The sequence below is a fragment of the Cyrtonyx montezumae genome, unplaced genomic scaffold, assembly GCF_038088225.1.
Source record: "Cyrtonyx montezumae isolate F1298 unplaced genomic scaffold, pur_monq_1.0 scaffold_10, whole genome shotgun sequence".
Classification (NCBI taxonomy): domain Eukaryota; kingdom Metazoa; phylum Chordata; class Aves; order Galliformes; family Odontophoridae; genus Cyrtonyx; species Cyrtonyx montezumae.
The window spans coordinates 55,062,546-55,068,570 of NW_027071826.1; positions in this window are offsets into that span (position 1 = coordinate 55,062,546).

A 6,025-nucleotide genomic window follows, 5' to 3' on the forward strand; every position below is an offset into this window, starting at 1 on the left:
AGGAGTCTGTTTAAAAATCACAAGTTCCATCGAGTTAGCAACTTAACAAAATCTGGAGTTGCTCCCTCTGGAACTGAATGCCACATCGTATACAAAAGCCAGGTAGGTATGTCCATCAGTGTTTTTAGTTTATCATATAGAGACCAAGCTCCATGGATCAGACTGGCAAACTTAAAAGTCCCAGTACGTTCTGAGCATTACAAGGGAAAAAACAATGAAATGCAGTCCCTTTAAGAGCAGTTTAAAAAGAGAAAGCATTTTTTTCTTTTTTTTTTTTTTCTTTACTAAAACTAGCTGGCAGTACCCAAAAAAGTTTACAAATATCCCAGGACAACTGGCAGTACACCCAGACTTCAAGGTCATGTTTTGCCATACAGTACCTGCAGTACAGATAAGCTAAAGAAGCTCTGAGAGCAAAGAGAGATTTGTTCTAAAAGTATGTCTCTGCTCGGCTAAGGCAGCTGGTTTTGCCCCACGTTGGGTGCCAAAAATGTCAATGGTTTATGGGCAGGTTCGGCCCGGTTCCGTGACAATTGGTGCAGGGGACCCACCGACCCACGCCCCAGGAAAGGGGAAGGGGGAAAGGGAAAAGGGAGATGGGCCTAGAAACAAAACAGCGGCAACAATCTGAGGAGGAAAGCTAATTTACTAAATAAGATATCAGAAAGCAAAATAACACAATATAATACAATATAATTGGAATTAAAGCTAATAAATCAAGTAAAATGAGCAAGAGAGAGTGTCCGATAAACCAAAGGCCTTACGCTAACGCTGAAGGAGGATGGCAGCAAGCACCCACTGCTGAGTCGATCCCAAAGGAAGGAGAGTATCCCGTGACCGCAGACAGTTTTTATCTTTCCCTCTGAGCGTAAACACGTAAGAACGCAAAGCATCGCAAAGTCCTCTGGGGAATGTAGTTCTTCTTCTCTTCTGAGACAGGTATACCTGAACTATCAATGATCCACGGAGCTGGAGCATTAACTCTTTAACTCTAAATGCACTACATGATGTTATGATGTGGAATACCAGTACCAAAAATCATAAAACCATGACAATCTATCACCACCATTTTGAAGGAGGTCAGAGCTCAGAATGTCTATCAGTTGTTCAAGTTCCAGATTTCCCAAGACCGGTCCAATCCCTCAGTGAGAGCTGGTCCTGTGCACTGATGCTTATAGCAGTATGGATGCTCACCAACTCACCAAGGTTTAGGTCAAATTTGTACCTCATCCACATGGCAGAAGGGACAAAGTCTGACCATTGGTAGTTCTTGGTCAAGAACATAGTCTAAAACCTAGTAACTTCTACGAATTCAAGTAGCTTTTATTTCTCATATTTCATTCCAGAGACCAATACTCAGAGGAACTTCATCAGCTTCAAATATATACTAAGTAAATAAAAGTGCTCTTTAGTTTAGGGAAATTAGTTGCATACATAGCTTTTCTTTTTTTCTTCAGAAATTGAAGGAATTTCCTTTCTCCTTTTCTATGTCCAATTTTTGATGGAGATTTACACTAAAGAAAAAAAAAAACAAGGAAAGAGGAAAAATTAACTGGAAGTTGTGCTAATTAGCAGAAAAAAAAACGAGAGAAAACATGAGAGGGAGTCTTAGTACTTCATATTGGTAAGCAGCAAATAAGCTGGGCAAAGATACATTTTAATGAATACGATGCTGCATTTACATCCTTGTTCTCACTGGAGATTTACACATACGTCTTAGTTATGACTGATAATAAATAGTGGATTTCCTGCCATTAACTACAATGTTCCCCTTTCCCCTCCCAGGTTAACCGGCTCTGTCCAACAGATCAAGCCCTTTGCAAACAATAGCTCCCTTACTGCCGAGGCCCTGCAGAGGCCAGCTGAAAGCACACAAAAATATTTCTTCTGCTCTCTTCCTGAACTTCTTAAACTCTAAGTGACCCAGAGCAAAACCCATTTTAATGGGGCTTCAGACAAGTTAGTCAACCGAGCCCCTGTCGAACTAGGCAATGCTATGCAGAAATAAAAATTAATTTTAAAAGACATTCTTGTTTCTTTCTGGAGTCTTGGTTCTTACTTTCCTTTGCAAGGAAATACTTATGTTCCCAGTTTTAAGCCTCACATTACCGTAGAGTCAGCCAGTGTTATTCAAATAAAGCAGTTACATTCATTATGCAGTGGTGCATTTGGTTTTATGGCAGTATTTCTCCACTGCCACAGCAGTTGTCTGCTGGACTATTCAAGACAACTGTGTTTTTCACTGAGTAATTTCCGCTGATAGTCACCCAAGTCCATGAGGCAATGAATAGAACTGAGAGATGATCTATGCCTTGTCACACTCCTTGAATATGCATAATAAATACTGTCTTAGGACATAATTCTTCAGACAAACTCTATTTCAAAATGCTTGACGGCATTCTTCGCAACATTAAAGAATATCAGAAAGATGAAGAGAAACTTGTAAAGCACATTAGAAGTTCACTTTCACTCAGAAATGACTGAAAATCAAGCAAGGTATACCACATAACAAGGATGTGCATGCACAGTGATGAGACACTATTTGTACTTTAAATATTTTACACTTTTATACTGTGATAGCGTGCTGTAAATTGGTACTTAAACATATGTTGCTTGTACTGATTTGACAATCAGTGTGCAGTATACAGGTAAGGATCTATACAACTTGCAAATGCTCAGGGTGCACAGTCTCTCCAGTGATATAAGTAAAAGAGTAAATGTTTCTAAGGCAGCAGGACTGAGGAGCATGCTAAGCACGAGCAGGCATATAAGATGCATAACCGGGAAAAATACAGGAAGAATTTAAAAAGCAGAAATTTTGATTTTAACAGGATCCTTAATCCAAAGTATAGTGAAGCTCTGAACTTCACACAGGTGTCAGAGGCCATATCTTCAATCAATGACACTGGTGATCTTTCAACAGTAAGTAAAAACAGCTAGTAGTCTGAACCATTTGTCTTTCTTATACAGACCTAGTCTAACATATCTGTTCCTTAAAACTGATAAGAAACTCACCGAAGTTACTTTCAGTAGAAAGCAAGAATGTATCACTCTATTTCACAAGAACATTAAGTCTTAAATCTTTAATTTCATACTGATATAGAAATGAGAGAAGTCACGAATATTTCAGTAGACATTATCTTTGCTGTGCTTTTTGCTGTAACAGAAGTTATGTTATGTTTAACTGTATGGTTTCTTAGTCATGCAAGTGCCTGGAGAAAAGATGGAAGACACAAGATGTCTTCAAAAAGATCCTGTGTTACCAGTACTGTAAACCTTGGCCTTTACACACTCAAATTCCTATGAGTATCATAAATCTACATTACCAAAATAGTGCAGTCTTGAAACAAGTTTTTATTTGGATTAGAATAAGAGTCATAAAAGACCTGAAATTTGAAACAAACCCAAACCCTATGTCTTGACATTGTCACACATATTTAAAGAAATGTGACTACACCAAAATTAGTTAATGCACACAGTGTCAGCAAGAACCATAGATAGTCTCTCAGGTATAGAAAATAGTGGGAGACAGATTCTTCCTACCAACTTAATCTGTACCTTCTATAAAGGTTTTCTCGTCTTTCATTGACCTGTGGGCACAGTCCTTTTAGGGCTCCAGCATCAGATTTCTGTTGGCAGCAGATTATTTGCAGAGTCCAAAAAGATTAACTAAACTCTGTCTTTCAGGACTCCATATCCACAAGTTTCTTATACGGTTGCATGTTCCCTGGATTTACACATATATAAAACTCTTCTTTATGACTGAAAAGATACAAATACACATTCCTTCAGGTCTCCCATGCCTTCTAGTATTTCTACATAAGCAGCTAGTCTCTACCACTGCACAGCTACAGAAAATGCATCTCTTTCATGCTGGCATTAATGTGTTTCATTCAATACTCGAAAGCAGTCTTAGGAAAGAGACTGAGGGTAACATTTTCTAAAGTATTAAGCAGTTCCCAGTTTTGAAAATCTTACCACATCAATTAGATGGCAAGTCTATAAACCCTGAGGCAACATAGGATATACACACTCCTTTTAATACTACTAGAATTTGATCATTTTAAAACAGCCACGTGCATTCTGAAATATAGTCCTTGGAATTTTCACTCTACCCCCAGGCATCCTTTAAACAAAGGGTGCCTAGATTTGCTGCACAGGTCTCTACACAGAGGTTAAAAACAACATCTTACAGTAAAAACCACAGCAACAAGAAAAACACCAGTTTAAATGATGAGCAACAGTTGGGGATCAAAGGGTCAGCATTTTGACCAGAAGGGAATCCCCCTTACACCCTTTGTATTATTTACTGAACTAATTACTAAACTTTAATGCAATGAAGAGTGCTGTTTCTTCACTTCTGCATCTGTTTGCCTCTAAATTTAGAGCAGTTTAACAAAAAATGGTACGAGTGGGAAAGCAATCCACAGCTACTACAACACTAACTGCTTCTGTTTTCCCTCTGCCTCTCTCCACCTCACAACCCACAACAAATTTTGCTTTCTCCATCACCCATAACTTAGGCTGGCTATATATAGGTTAAACAGTCACAGTCCTTAAATTGAGATGCTTATCTCCTTTCAGCTGCTAACGTGTACAAGTGAACACAGTCCTCAGTCTTTGTGAACTTTGCAACTTGTTGGATTTTTCTTGAAATGTGTCTATTCTAAAAAGCCAAACCCATGGAAAAACTAACTAAAACCAAATGCCACGCAATCAGGGCCAACCATAACATGAGAGCCCTAAAATAACAGGAGAGATACTGCGGTAATGCTTGACCTTCTGAACTGTGCATACGGGTTGAAGCAAAACAGCCCAAATTCACGTCTTAAATGGTGCTTACTAATAGCTTATTTGTAATGCAGAAGAGCACAGTTTATGGAGCCATGATTTTAAAGCTTCAAGGACTTGCTTTAGATGCCAGAAATGACTTCACTTTTGGGATAAGCTTAAACAAGGTCACAGTTGAACTTCATTAGCTTATATGGTCAAAAACAGTTCAGCAGGCAGTTTCAGTGGCTGCTGACATTACCTCTTTCTTCTATCATGCTACCACCTCAAAAAGGGCAGGTGGTCTAGCAGATTTTCTGCTCTAAATACAGGGTTATTTGGTTGGCTCAAATCTGGCGATTCTAAAATTTCAAATCAAAGCTTACAGACAACACAACTTCAACAAATTTCATACAGGGAAGTTGCCAGCCTGTTCAGACAGGCACCCAGCTGTTAATCAAGCGATACGTCTAACAATTACACTTGGATTAGATCCATGCAAACTGTGTGTGATCCTTGTAATCTAAAATGCAGATTGCATTGATGCAGACAAAAAAAAAAAAGAGGCCTTTGTATATATATCTGATGTGTTGAGACCATAATGCTGTAAGGAGGCTTATTGACAAGAAACAGTAATCTTTGTGAAGATAAAGAAACAGCGATAGCTCAGTGAACAGTAATTTCAAACAACAAAACTATTGCAGCGTTAGTTCTAGAGCATCCACGACACACAAATATAATGAAACCTGATCTAATGGAAAGCCCTGCTGCTGCTGGCAGAAACATAGACAACACTTCCTTTTTTGCGTATTTTACTTCATTAATGAAGTTTCATATGAGTACTAAGAAAAACAGTTATATCTATCCTTCCTTCTAGGTCTTGAGTACTTGCATACCTGTGTACCCATGCCTACAGATCTCAGGCAGCAAAAGCTACTAAAGATCCCAACAGAGATGGGCAAGTAAATAGGTAAAAGATCCCCAAACCATGCATTTTGCTATGCATTAATTGGTAGGCTAACTGAAATAAACAGTTTCATCAGTCAAGAAAGTGAGATGTGACAGCCACACCACAGAGAAGAAGAAGAAAAAAAGAAAAGAATAATAAAATGTTTCTTAATGCATGAAGAACTCAATAATAAAAATGGAATCATTCACTGCACACAAACAGGGTAGCACAGCCAAAAGGTGAACTGTTATAATAGTTGATTTTGGTGTAGGATCATACTTAACTGTACTACTTCTACCAACCTGT